This window comes from Quercus suber, unplaced genomic scaffold, assembly GCF_002906115.3.
Source record: "Quercus suber isolate HL8 unplaced genomic scaffold, Cork oak 2.0 scaffold_445, whole genome shotgun sequence".
In the NCBI taxonomy this organism is placed as follows: domain Eukaryota; kingdom Viridiplantae; phylum Streptophyta; class Magnoliopsida; order Fagales; family Fagaceae; genus Quercus; species Quercus suber.
This window is the reverse complement of record NW_027069896.1, coordinates 419,569-435,252: the sequence shown is the minus strand read 5'-3', so window position 1 is coordinate 435,252 and position 15,684 is coordinate 419,569. Positions and strand designations below refer to the sequence as shown.

The 15,684-nt window shown below is 32.3% G+C and overlaps 1 long non-coding RNA gene across 1 annotated transcript; it reads left to right on the top strand.

The window, feature by feature from the left end:
- Window positions 1-8,748: 8,748 nt before the first annotated feature.
- On the top strand, window positions 8,749-13,626 carry LOC112020112 (uncharacterized). The gene is made up of 3 exons (XR_002883763.2): window positions 8,749-9,226; window positions 10,033-10,110; window positions 12,149-13,626. It is a non-coding gene; the product is annotated as an uncharacterized LOC112020112 (long non-coding RNA).
- The last annotated feature ends 2,058 nt before the right edge of the window (window positions 13,627-15,684 follow it).

Genomic DNA, 15,684 nt, shown 5'->3' with positions numbered 1-15,684 from the left:
TTATTTTAAGAAGGTAAATAAAATATTCACAATTAATAGAGTACTACCGGTTTAAAAAAGAAAAGAAAATGACATGAGTATTACAGACTCAAGCACAACCAAAAAAGAAGAAGAGAGAATTGCAAATATAATTGTAAAGTCATTCAGCCCAAAAAAAAAAAAGTATTTGTGTTAATTATTATTTGAGAAACTTATTATTTAAAACCTCATTAAACAACACTTAGCCATTTATTTTTTTTAAGGGGAGAGGATATATATTCACAATTGATAAAACTATAAGAGCATGACCGGCTTAAAAGAAGGAAAAAAAAGAGTAGTATGAACTCAAAAAAAAAAAAAAAAAGTGTATTGCAAATATATTTGTAAAGTCATTGGCAAAAAAAAAGGAATAATATATGTAAATGGTTTAAATAATAAATAAGGAGAGAGAAATAAAATTGCTATTAATTAAGTGAATGATGTGTAAATTAATTAGCATTTAATGCTATTTTTTTAATTATTAGATTAATTACAAATCTACGGTCTACAAATGTGTAACTCTTGTTAAGTTACACCAGGTGTAATTTGAACTCATCTCATATATATATATATATATTTCAGGTAAATTACTCAACAAATCAATTTTTAAGAATCTCATGCTTATCTTGAAAGAGTTTTGGACACTAGCCAATTAAAAGTAAAAAATTAATCACTTGCTGTCAACTAGGTATCAATTATTGACAATAAATAAATCATAATATAATATTATGGAAACCGTAATTATTGTTCACCAAATTCCAAACCATTAAAGAAAATAGGTGTGTTGTACACTTTTTCTTCCCCTCAAGAAGGCCATCAAAATTGGGGAATTTGAGGTGGTTAAGATTTCGGAGATTTTGTGGATCTAGGGTTTAGAATTGTCACAAAAAAAAAGGGGGGGGTGTTAGGGCTCAAAATTTGCTAGGTTTGAATTTTTTTTTTTAATGGCTATTTGATAGAGAGGAACATGGGTTTTCAGATTTTTGATCAATAAGAGGAAGACTTTGGGCTCCAAGAAAGAAGGAAAATCGAGAAATTTAGTGTTCAAGGGTTGTATGAACATTATCTATGAACAATACCACAAGAAAGAGATAAAGATAGAGAGAAGAGAAAGGGGGGGGGGGGGGAATTAAGGCCAACGTGTCTCAATACTTAAACACTAAAATTTTATTAATCAACTACATCTATATTTTTCAAATACATTGAACATAAATATATATGATAACTCTTTCTTGTAGTATTAGGATCCTAATTTGACTAGTAAACTGAAAAACCTAATAAGGTAGTAATAACTAATTATAAACTAATTTGGACTCAAAGAAAATAAAATCTAAGGTACCTAGGACATCCTATAAAATTTTAGACTCAATCAAATTATCAAAATACCCCTAATTTGCAGAGATTGCAAAAATTACAGTTTTATCCTTGAATACAAAATTGACCAAATTTTATTAAATACAAACCCAACTCTTACTTTTAGAATCATGTGACTTTACTTCAATTGGATTTTATAAGTAGATTCCATGAAATAAAATCTTGAATAGACAAATTTATGTAGTAGCAAATTAATCTGCCATGACTACATCATATACGTTCTTCTTATTGAAATTATTGAAGAGCTATTCTATGGTAGGAGTAAATGTCAGGCTCGGTATATATCTAGGACCCATTTCAATTTGCTAATTGTGGTTCAAAAGTATTGGAAGCTGTAATGGTGGCCTCTATTTTAGTGTTTCATGTAGTGCAGGTCATGCATGCATTATAACCTGCATTACTTATATGAAAATTAATGAGACTATAGTCATGTTAGTGTTTCTTACCGTTAGTTACACTTATTGGCCTAAATTATCTTGTTGTACCATTGTGGGCGCAAGCGCCCGTAACGGTGGTGTCATCCTCGCAATAGGGAAGTACGCCTTGGCCTAAGGTGGACCATGGAGAGAAATGAAGTAGCCACTTAAATTAAGTCTAGGAACATATATTAGTGCCCTTCGTGGAAGGACTGATATATTACCAAAGCATATGTCTAGAGTTTAGGCATAGGGGTGAAAAGGTGTAAGACACTCAACCCCACTTGACTCATGGATCAGCTTTCACTCATTGTATTCCATGGTTAATCTCATTAAAGACACACTCAATATTGTTATCCTAACTCACACACACCCAAGCATACATCTAAAGCAAGCAACATGGCATATTCATCTCAAATCTAATCATTCATCTATCATGGCATTAAACAAACATATCCAAGGGTAGAAACACCATAAGGTAGAATCATACAAGCATATTATTGCATCTAAACATCAAAGACGTGGCATTCAACAAAACATGTTCGTGTTCATCAAATGAAACAAGGCCATATTCAAATCAATGCATGTTCACGTGAATGCATGACTTACCTTGCTTACCTCACTGCATCACAACACCTATGCATTAATGCATGTTCATAGTAAACAATCAAATCAAAACCCTACTAACATCAAACAAACAAACAAACAAACAAAGCAAAACATGGAAGCAAAAACTTATAAGTATGGATACCAACTCAGGACAGAAGCATATTACATAAATAAAACAAGGAAACAGAAGCAACAAGGCTCGAATTAGGGCAACTTCTAGGCAAAGTATGTGTACGCATACATAAGGCCTATGTGCACAACCTAACTATATGTGTACACATACTTCGAGTATGCGAATGTATGCAGCAAGCATGCACACGCATACACGCCCTAAACCCTAACCCAAAAAATAGAAACACTAAACAAGTAGAAGCTAAAACCTAACAACCTAACATGCTTAAAACAGAAAAGAAAAATAAACCTAAACTAAACAGGCATGTCAAAGCACATATAAAGCAAATAAAACATATAAAACAAGGACTAAAACAAGAGAAAAACAAAGATGAAGCTAGAACCTTTACCTCCAAACAAAAGGCTCCTTAGCTTGATTTTGACCATTCCTTTTAGTCAATCTAGTCACAACCAAACCACAATCAGTTAATAAACTTTTGAAACTCGAAGATCAAGACCTATAGGTCTCAATCAAACAAAATTTGACTTGATAATGTTTTGTGAAAAACTCGCTCTTTGATTCACTATTTTCTAGTGAATCTTATGTGTTTTCCACCAAAATTCATCCTCCTTTGAAAATCTACCATTTCAAGCTTTATATTTGATTCACTATTTTCTAGTGAATCTTATGTGTTTTACCACCAAAATTCATCCTCCTTTGAAAATCTACCATTTCAAGATTTATATAATCAAAAATAGGGTTTGGGTCGGCTCCCAGACGATGTGGGATTCATTCCAAACCAATTTTTAATGTAGAAAACCTTTCCTTTCTAGTTTCTGGATGTGCATGCTTGTCCGTGTATGTGTGCGCATACATGAAGCATGCGCATGTAGAGCTTGAGCATGCGTGCGCATATGCGTGTATGCGTATGCATGCCCTAAGGTTTCTGTGGTCTTTATTTAAAAAAGGCAAAAGCTCAGTTAGTCCAAAAAGAGTTAATTTTTTTCGAAAACACTTCCTCAAGTCAATTTCTATTCGATTGGGCCTTAAACCAACCTTGGGCTTTAGAATTCCAACATAATTGGAGAACAGGGGCCCAAGTTGTAAAGGGTTCAAAATTAAGGGAGTCAATCTCATATCGTTATAATAAATATAAAAGTTTACCATAAAACATTATCTCAATTCAAATAAATTATTCATCATTTTAGACTTTAGCATTAACAAAAAGAAAAAAAGAAGAAACACAATATAAAAAACAAAAACTTAATTATTCATTGCATACTAAGAAAACAAATAATACTAATAAGTTACCATTTTGCCCTTACAAAAAAAAAAGGTTTTTTTTTTTTTTTTTTTTTTTTTTTTTTTTTTTTTTTTTTTTTTTAATACTGGTCGGTGATGAGTCCTTGGAAATCAGTGGGCTAAAAGGTCTTCGGGTGTTGATGATCTCGAAGGGTGAGTTCTGAAAAACCAAAGAAGATCAGAGAAGACCGGTGGAGGCCGGTCTTGAATCCTCCGATGGTAAAGTTAGTAGATTGAAGTAGAAAAGAAAGCACTTCAAAGACTTCACCAATTTTTCTCAAGAATAAAAAAAGTGTCTATACCTCTACGTAGAAGGGTCTTTATATAGTGTTAGCCCGACAGTTATTTTTCCTATCGTCGTAGAGTTTGGAGGATTCAGAGGTAACTTCCATAACTGTCATGGAAGTTACCTCATCGGGACTTGTGTTTAACAGTTAACAGAAGGCTTGGTTCGCAACAACGTGACTCTTGGCTTTTGGAAGAGTGCCATGACTCTTGGTAAACCCCGTCCGTCCATCATTAAGGACGGATGAGGTTTGCTGCTAGTACGTCCCCCATTGGATGAGTGAATGAAGGACGAGTGGAAAAGGACGGTAAGAGAGGGACGAGCATAAGAGCCACTCATTCTTTACTTTGTACATTGTCATGGACAGCCATATGGACGAGAAATCAGCTAAGTACTTTCCTTACACCATCAGTCAGTACACCCAAAATTGGCTGGTATGCTCGGTACATGCCTAGTACGCTCGATATTTAAACTGGTACGAAACATTAGCGTTTCGATATCAGTACATGTATCGGTATGGTACTACCTACCGGTATCAATACGGCATCAACCACCTTGTACAAAATGCAGTGTCTACAACCATGTGAAAGTATCTTTGACAAATGGAGCTTATAGGTGAACTGGACTTGGTTTGGTTTTAGTGATCCTTGAGGATTGGACCATTGGTTGGTGGGTGCTCCACCTGCATGTTGATTTATTATTCCATTTCTACTATTCCCATCTTGCTGGGGGTAGGTAGTGCTGCTCTCATTGATCTGCTAAATTTGATAAAATTGCTATCCCATTTTTAGAATAAAAAAATTAGTCCCATCAAGATTACTTGGGAAAGGTTGATAAAGCATAGAGTGAAATACTTTCTTAAGGTTCATCTTTTGCTAAATGATTTTTGAGAGTTTTCTATTGAACTGTGGTGGCTTCTAGCTAGCATTTTGACTTTTTTTTTTTTTTAATGTTATTAGTAATATAGATAAACTTCCCTTAAACACTTGAAAAGTGAACTTTTGTAAACTACACAAGTAATAAATTGTTAACATTAACTACCTAATCTTTTACAGAATTACCACACATCAATCAATCTCTCTCTCTCTCTCTGTCTCTCTCTCCATATTATTATCAAAATTGGAAATTAGATTTTAGCTTTCTTTCACCATACATCGCATAACCCAAGATAAAGTAATATTTTAACTTGCTATCAAGTTAGTTCCTATAATCAACTCACTTGCGGAAAATGTTTACGTGATAGACGGTGTGCAACATTGACACACTTGAAGCTTATGTGACAAATAAAATTAAATAAAAAGTAGTATTTATTAAGAAATGCCACATCAGCATTTAAATAAAAATCCAAATAACAAGAATAAATAAATAAATATTGTATTTTACTTTCTCTCACTTTCTAGCAACCAAACACAGCAAAAATAAAAATAAATAAAAATAAATAAATAAATAATAAAGAAAATCTCCTTTCTATTTTTTTTTTCTCATAGTCCAGAACCAAAACTACCAAACAACACTATAACAACAAACAAATTCTCTATTTCTTTATCTTCACCTAACTTCTTTAGAAACAAACAAAATCTTTGTACCAAATTCAACTTTCTCAGAAACCAAACAACTAAAATCAATAGACCAAAACATACATAATTCCCAAATCAATAAACCAAACATATATGATAATTGCAAAGTAAATTTAGAGCCCAGATTAGGGTTTCTTTTTTGTGCTTCTAAGACAGAGGAGGAGAGAACTAACATATTCCTAAACCATGAGATGAAGAAGTGTCGATGATGTCATCATCAGTGAACGGAAATGAGAGTAAGAGAAAGGGAAAGATTAGAGACTTAGGTAGTTTTTATTCTAAGAGTGTGAGAGAAAATAATGATGGAGATTTTCTTTTTGTTTGTTACTATGTTTGCTGTTAAGAAACTGAGGGAAAAGAGAATAGGATTTTTTTTTTCTTATTCATTTGATTTATTTATTTATTTTTTGATTTATTTTTATAATTTAAATGCTAATGCAGCAATTTTAATGTATATTAAAATAATTTTATTATTATTTTATTAGTCATATAAGTTTCAAGTATATCATGGTGCTCACCATTTGTCACGTAAGTATTTTCAGCAAACGAGTTTGACACTAGGGAATAAGGACTAACTTGACAACAAATTAAAAATAACGAAGTTCAAAGTAATTACTAGAAAAAAGTAAGGACTAAATTGAAAGTGATCCCAAAATGTAGGGATTAAATGGTAATTTTTTCTTAAATCTCATATAAACGCTCAATTTGTACCTCCTCCTAAATACAAAAATCTAATTCCTCCAAAACGTAATTAATCATATTACATCTACTAAGAAGACTGAATTTTTTTTAAAGATTATATTAGAAACTGAAATAAATATTATTTAATTTATATTTAAATATAAACAAAAACTCATTCAAGATAGTGGCCTTTAAGTTTAAAAATGTACGGACCCATCATGAACCGACCAGCATACCAGCATAAATCATTAACATTTTTGACAAAGGAAGCTCGTATCTAAAGCTTGGGCCAGTCAATATCCAATCTTTTTTTTCTTTTTCTTTTTCTTTTTTTTCTTTTTTTGAGAGAAAGTCAATATTCAATCTTATAATATAGCAGTGGTGATGTCTTAGGAATCTTCTTCTTCTAATTAGTTCAGGAAGGAAAAAAAAAAAATGCTTTATCAATTATCCGTGGTTATCCATAGTGACCTCTGTAGGAAAGGATTCGTGACTAAAGGAAGTGAAAGTATGAAACTGACTTGATAATTATATTGTTGCTCATATAATTGACTATATAGTTATATGAATAATGTAGTTTTAAGTCAAAAAAAGAAGAAGAAAAACATCTAGTAAATATAATTTCAGTTGCTTTTGAGACCAACATTTGAAAATCATTTTTTAAATGAAAACTAAAAATGGGATAGTTTAGGCCTTTGAGTACTTCTTATCAGCCCATTTTGTATAAATAATGGCTTATTAACTGTGGAGATTGTTCCGTATAAAAAAGAAAAATGGGCTATAAAGCCCAATTCATACTTAATGCTGGACCCATGTTAAGTAAATAAGTGAAAGGCTCATGGCCTATTTGATCAAAGTAGAGTAATTAGGCTTCTCTTATAGCACATTTCTCTAAATAGAAATGTAGGCATAATACAAACTTGTGTACTTAACTGCTAGGATTTTGGCATGAGCCTCCATATGCTTGGCCCATCATCTTCTATGCTATGGGCCATTACTACTCAGCAGTTTCAATTTTTTTTTTTTTTTGTGAGAAAGCAGCAGTTTCAATTTATTGTAAGCTAATTCAGAAACTTTATCATATATCTTTCATCTCAACTAATATTGGTAAGTTCCTTAAGCATTACTAGATTAAGAAAGAAAAGTTCCTTAAGTATTATAGTTTTGCTTTCAGATTTTGAGTGGAAGAAGTGTGGTTGAGATGGTCGAGTTGGTTGTAAATTCCAGTTAGCTCAACTGGTAAAACTTCTGATGGTTCTATAAAAGATTTGGAGTCTAATTCCTACCTACACTAAAAATTGATTGATGTCTTGGTCTGATGATAAAGAGCTATCATTAGGAGCGAACGCCATAGGTTGAAACTCTCTAAAAAAAAAAAGATTTTGAGTGGAAGAAGATAACACATTTGTGCCACACAACACCACTTCTAACAATGAATGTGAAAATGTTGGGAATAAAGGTAAATTGTCAAACCAAAGTTAATAAACTAGATTGATAATATTCTTTTTAAACGTCTTCACTACTTCCATGTAATAACAATTTCACTTACAAGAATTACTTGTCAGGTGAAAGTTTTTAATTATTAACAACTTATGAATGAATCAAAAATTAAAAAAAAAAATGTTACAGCAATTTTTTACTTTACTTCTTAGCATTAAGTAAGTTTATTCATCATAAATATTCTTTATTTGAAATGGATTAATTTTATGATTCGGATTAACATTTTATAAGACAATATTTATTAAATTTTAAAAATTAGACATTTATTGCACTAAAGTGCTGAGAACCTAAATATATATATATATATATATATTTTTTTTTTCCTTTTAAATAGGGTAGAGCTATCTTATATAATCCTTTTGAATTTAATAATACTTTTTAAACTCCATATATTGCAATAATAAATTAATTATACATCCTTTTTTATTATTTATTTTTAATTATACATCCAAATGAGAGAAAAAGAGGAAAAGGGTCGGTTGGTTGGTGGGAATAGTTTTTTTAATTTTACAAAACATAAAAAAGAAATTATTTAATGAAATATTTTCATTACTTACCAAAAATAATCTTTAAATGTTGAGAGGAAATTTTAAGAGAGAAATTTTTGTAAATGGTTCTTTCATCAATTGGTATTTGAAAGCACAAAGGAAAATTTGATAAAATATATTTGACAAATTTTATGCACCCAAAAAAAAAAAAAAAAATTTTGAAAATCACTGTTAGAAAGAAAAGTCAATAACGGCTAGTAATTAAACATTTCATTTGAGACATCATTTTTGGGTTTATATCAAAGAAACTCACACGTGCAACCGTGCCAAGACGCTAACGGCTAGTAATTATAAAATAGTCTTTTTAATTTTTTCTCCCTCCCACTTTCCCTCACCCTTTCTACACTTTCCTTCACTCTTCTCTTTCAAAAAATTCTCTCCCTTTCATAGACTTTCCCAGATAACCCATCTTCAAAAGCAGGAAATTTTCCCTCAAGAAAGTGGTTTTCCTTTTCCTTACCGCAAAAACATACAGATTCAATTCAAGAAAACGGGTTTAAAGATTTTCCCCAGAAAATGAAAATCTGATCCTCTCTCTCTTCAAATTCATCTTTTACGTTTCTCTGATCTGAAGTGAAGCGAGGAGAGGAAGGAAGTTGTGTTAATTAAAGTATAATTATGGCTGCGGAAACTCTACCACTCTCCAATGGCGCCATTGCCAACGGAGATCTGTCCTCTAACCCTAACCCTATACTGAACGAGGTCGTCGCCGCCGTAAGCAGAAGAAGAACTCCAACGCCTCCCAAGCCCCCTCCAGCATCACTAATGACGATGATTCCAAGGAGAACAACAATCCTCAACAGGTTTTTTTTTTTTTTTTGGTGTGTGTGATTTCATTTGTATGGGATATTGGAATCTGTGATAGCAAAGGTTGCTTAATGTTTAGTGGATTTTGGTTTATGATAGTTGAAGTTAGGGTTTATGTGTGTTAAATTGAGTGGAGCATGGAGTTTTTCTTTGTGATTTATTGCTTGCTTTGTTTGTTTGTTTAGAAACCGAAGGAAAATGAGAGAAAGATTATAGGAAACTAGCACTTAATGAGATTTATTAAAAACTATTTAAATTAAAGAAAATATTGCACGAATATCTTTGAAATTGAGCAATGAAGTAATTGTTCTTGAACTCGAAGAAAAAGGAATATAAGCTTGAACTCTTTAAGGTGTAATCATTTATGCGGGTAAAATTCTCTATTTGCATATTTGAAATCTGGATAGAAGGTAAGCCTGTTGGAAACAAAGTAATCTTTCCCTCTCTTTGATGGAGTGTTTAGTTTTCACATTACCAGAGAAGAAAAACTGAATAAGACAGATGAAATTTAATTAATGGGGGGCATAGATATTTGTATGATGCCATATATGGGGAAATTTATTTTTATTTTTATTTTTTTTTAAGTTTTATGACAGAGTACTTTTGCATGATATATGTTGGGGATTTGTTTACATATGAATTGCTAATTAATTTTCTTTGAATTTACAGATGCCTTTCCATTGTGCTTAATGCTTGGGTTGAATTCCTCTTAAATTTGAAAATTTTTTACTCTTGCAGAATTATCATTCTATTTTGCTAATGCAATTACTTGTGTCTCATTACTGGGTATTATTTTTTTCAGGGCAAGTGTGGTATTGAGAAACAGCCATTTCAGCTTCCTTATTTTTTTGCGGCAATAGGAATTGAGAAAATCAGACAGGTTAGTACAATTTCATGATTTGCTGAGATGAGGAATAATAAAATCATCTTTGTGTAGCTGTATCTTGTCAACAAATTTTCATTGTGGGATGTTTTTGGCTTTATATTATTATTATAGTTATTATTTTTTCCTATTACTTTTTTTCCCATCTCCATGGTCCTTGTAGCTGTCTTTCTATTGTTAATCTTGAAACTTCTTTTGGTGTTTTAAGTCTCAGCTATATCTTTTTTTGTGTTTCATATGGTTTAGACTAATGGGTTTTTTTTTTTTTTTTTCCCTGGATTCTGATTCTGTTTGAATTGAATTTCAAGTTCCTGTTGATTTTGATTCATTGTCAGTAATGAAAAACTTCTTTTTGGATTTTCTCAATACAAATGTCTAGATCTTTTAAGTTTTTTAATTTTTTTTTTTTAATATTTTTTTCACTCTTAGATAAGTAATAAATACATTAAAAATGCACAAAAGAGCATGGCCCTTGTAGTTGGGATGTATTAAAAAGATTTTCCCTGGAAAATATGGTGAGGGGGTTTTCCATGCCGCCGCTGGCCGATGATGCCTATGTCAAAGAGGAAGACTAATGGGTTTTTTTTGTGCTTTCATATGGTTTATTCTAATGGGTTTTTTCTAAATTATTATTTTTTTTAATTGAATTGCAAGTTCCTGTTGATTTCGATTCATTGTCAGTAATAAAAAACTTCTTTTTGGATTTTCTCAATACAAATGTCTATGACTTAAGCAACGGGTCTTTTGTAGACAATGGGGTATGGGAGTTGGGTTTGTTAAAAAGCATGTCTTTGACTTTGGAATTCTGCTTCTTGAGCTAATTACAAGGAAGGAACCCACTAAAATTTACAGTTATTCATATGGTTTGTATGGGAGTTTTTTGATTGGATAACTCACCTTTTGAGCAATTTATCTGATCTTTGCATTGTTATTGATAATTCTCTGATTGACAAAGGATTTGATGGTGCAATCTTTGAGTTACTTATAATTGCATGCACCTGTTTTAACCCCTTCCCTAGTGAAAGGCCAAACAACGCTTGAATTGTATGAATACAATAAGTACTTTTGGGAGATATGGTGTCACAAATGACTGAGATATTGATGCAAACTGAAATTACTTTGCAAGTAGTTCAATTGAAATCAGTACAATAAGTACTTTTGGGGAGAGATATAGCATCACAAATGACTTTGAGATATTGATAAAATCAGAAATTGCTATTGCAAGTAGCTCAAATGAAATTGTTGAGGGAAAAATTGCATAGACCAATTGAAGCATGACATGTAGCTTTTACCTTCTGAAAAATATGTAACATATTTGCTGTCCCAGATGTTATTTGGGTCATTTTTGCCTAATGTAATCTTTTCAGCCCTTCATTGTCTTTTTGTTCTCTATGCCCCCTATATGACAGAGGCAAGACTAGCCTATGTTGGTGTATGCATATTATTATGTTCTATGTAGCATTTGGAAGAATTTTATTTTGTTTGTACGCTTTTCATTGCCTTTAATATCTAGGATAATGGTAAGAATTTAATTTTTTATGCATCAAATTAGTTTTGTATATGCACAGAAAGATGCTAGGAGTTTTATGGGACTAAAATGCATGTCATGTATAATAATTGTATTTGCTTCTAAAATCCTATTTTATGTTGAAGGATTTTGGTTACATACCTTGGTATCAACTAGTTGCTATGAGGATGTTTAAGTAATGTATTGTTTTTCTGATGAACATTTATGGATTTAACATGCATGTATTTGCTTGTAAGTGTTTCTTATATTTTATAGAGATCTAGAAGAGTTGAAGAAGAGATTGAAATGCTTCAGCTCAAGCTGAAACATATTGGAGAAGGTATAGCTTTTAGTGGAAGGTTCAAATAACCGCCGAATAGGAAGTTTCAAGGGCTTTCTCCCATCAAAATTTGATAGTTTTCATGTTTGAAGATTACTTATCTGGAGTGTTTTTTTTTTTTTTTTTTTTTTTTTTTTTTTTGGGTATTGATTATATATATTATCAAATGTTTGTTTCTCCAACTACAGTTGATAAACAAGGATCCAAGCAAGAAAATTTCCCTGTTCTAGTGTGCCTAAATGCTGGGGATCGGGTTGATAGTTCCTTGAAAGACATGGCAATTGTGATGAAACAATTAGATCGATTGGATGAGGCAATTGAGGCTATGAAATCTTTTCTTCATCTCTGCCCTTATGATTCTCAAGAATCTCTTGACAATATGTTAGTTGAACTCTACAAGGTAAAACTAAAACCAATTTTATCCAATAAAGAGTTTCTTATATTTTACTTGCCATCTTTGTCATTTGCTGTTTAGCTAGTTACATAAATTTCATCACCTTAGAGAGATTAGTTGGGTAAAATGCTTGTATCAACTATAAAGGTTTAGGGATAAGATACTAGATCTTGTTGCTGTAGAGATAGGAAACATATGATTCATGATGATGCCAAAATCGTCAGTTGGGTCACTTGTCCAATCAGGAGCTCTTGACAATCTTGTAGGACCTGTAAAATAAAGGAGGGACTGATCGAAGAGACCACTGGGTTGTGCCCAGTGGGGGAGTCTCCGATGCTTAAGTTAGTATCAACCCATACTTTTCGTATTTAGATAGTGTTTTGTTGTAGCTTTTGACGTACCTTCACAAGTGAGACGGACTGTCCCTTTTATAGGTGATTTGGATAGCTGTTATACATAATTGGAGGTGATTATTACCCATATGTAACAGTCATCGTATTGATGGGTGTTTAAGACCAATGAGTAACAGTCGCCATTAATGTGTTGAATGTGCTTGAACGGTTACATCTTTTGGTCTACTAATGATGCAAGGTTGTCCATATTAATGAATGACCTTAATGATTTTTAGGACTCATCAGTTGCCCCCCCATTCCCAAGTCTGATTTTGCTTTATGCTGATCAGGCTTAAGGAATATTCTTGACTTGTTTAGATTCAGGCTTCTTTATCTTCAACTACTTTCTTCTTCGGGAACGGTAGTATTTTTGTGGAGACTTCTTAGTATCTGCCTTTTGAAGGTCTTTTTGGACGTTCGAGGGATCATAGCTTGGTCTTGAAAGTGAGCAAATTTCTTTCAACGGTCATTTTTTATCACTGCTGAAGAACAAGCTAATTTCTTCGGACGACCATTTTTTATCACTACTGAAGAGCGAGGTGATTTCTTTGGATAGTCATTTTTGATCACTTAGATGGTTCTTCTTTTATTCATTTTCTGGTTGTCACATTTGATATTCTTGATTTGCATTTGACTTGTGTTTATGTAAGAATCCTTGTCTGCTTACACTTCTAAGGGTATTTAGTCACTTAGCCACTTTTGGGTGACTTACATCTAGTTACGGAGCTTCGTCATTTAGGTTTCGTCAGTGATTTACATCCGTCTTGGCAGAATCTTATCACTTAGCCCTTTTTTTGGTGACTTACATCCATTTAAGGAATCTTGTCACTTAGGCTTCGTTAGTGATTTACATCTGTCTTGGCGGAATCTTATCACTTTTTTTGGTGACTTACATCCATTTAAGGAATCTTGTCACTTAGGCTTCGTTGGTGATATACATCCGTCTTGGCGGAATCTTATCACTTAGCCTTTTTTTTTTTGGTGACTTACATCCATTTAAGGAATCTTGTCACTTAGGCTTTGTTAGTGATTTACATCCGTCTTGGCGGAATCTTATCACTTTTTTTTGATGACTTACATCCATTTAAGTAATCTTGTCACTTAGGCTTCGTCAGTGATTTACATCCGTCTTGGCGGAATCTTAACACTTAGCCATTTTTTTGGTGACTTAAATCCATTTAAGGAATCTTGTCACTTGTTGCTGGAAATATTCCTTGACGCTACATCATTTTGGACCTTCTTGAGGCCATGTTGATATCTGCATTAAGTAGCACATGCACTTGCCAAGACTTGGTTAAACAAGAATTTTAGAACAATTCATATATAAATAATAAGTTACCAATAGCCTAGGTGGACATTTTTCTTATTTCCTTGTAATCCTAGAGTTTTACCTCTTTTGTGATCTGTCTAGTAATGCATACATTTTTGCATGAAACCTTACTAGGTGTAAATTTTTTGTAGACGAATATAAAAGAGACAAAGATAAATGTGTTATCTTAAATTACTATATTATTTTGTCACATACCTCGATTTTTTATTGCCGGGATCTTCTTGACAAGCTCTTCCCTTTTTAAGATGATGGGCTCTTCTCTTTTCAAGATTTTTTTTTTTTTTTTTTTTAGCTCAACATGATACTTCATGTCTAAGGTCTAGATCTCTTTTGCTTCAATTTTTTGAAGGCGTAGAAACTAGGCCACGTTTTTGCCTCCATTTAAACATGAAAAGTACAATTCTCGTTTGTTGACGATTAAACGAATGGTCTATCACGATTGGAACTTTTTTTTTTTTTTTTTTTTGGGCGCGCTTTGACGACTATGGTCATTGCCGTTTGTAATAGCAATTTCCTCTTTCTTCTTTAATTGTACGCTTAAGTTACTTCAATAGTGCTAGCTGCATGACAATGTACAAATATGCAATTGCATGCTATAGAAGATGAAGTGCATTATAAATGAATCATAGAGAAGTATAAAAATTGAAGCTATTTGACTATATGCTTCTTTAAACTAGTCTTTGTTAAGCGCTTGCATCGTATATGATTTTTAAAGCAATTTAAGAAGATTTTGGTGAGTTGATGGAGACAGTGGAAATTTATTGAGACTTAAATTCTTGAGCATATTGTGAACACAATCATCAAGCATTTTAAGTGTAGGAAACTTAATAGAACTTCTCAGATTCATGACGATGAAACATGTGCTACTAATAATATAGTCATATTGATTGTGATAATTGTAACAATTTTATAGCGATATTTTCAACATGTTCTACATACACATTTGTAATAATCATACAAGCTTGATATTTATTAATTTTCAATAAAATGATCTCATGGATAAAAAAGAAAGAAAGAAATGAGTTACCTCAATAGAAGACCTTAAATCTCGATACTATTTTGTACGTGCCTTGGTCTTTTCATTGTTGTAGTCTTCTTGACGAACTCTTCATCATTGAACTCTTACTTTTAGAGCTCTTCTTTGTTGGATTTGTACAACCCATAATTTACAAGAGTTAAATTCGGCATTTGTGATGTAGATGGAATTTTCACAACTTTTAGCTATATCTGTATTTTCTTTTTGAGATCTTTTCTTCATCAAATTATGAGATCCCCTTAGAAAATTTGGAATTTCTTTTTATGTATGAAGCGCATGCTCTATAGGTAATTCAACCATTTCCACTTTTTTCTTTGTTTTGGCGATAGTAGAACAGCAAAAGAAATTGACGAACTTAAGATCATTTGATCGGCTAGAGATCAAAAGTCTAAAATAGGACACACTTGCTAGAGCAAATATTACTAGTCAAGCCTTTTAACTTTAGCAGGAAATTATCTAGCATTTTGTGCCAATTGTGCATGTTTGTACTAATCTTATAATTTAGCAATTTGCCTTTCCAACAATCATTTTCATAACTATTACCGTACTCTCATGCAACTGAATAACACTTG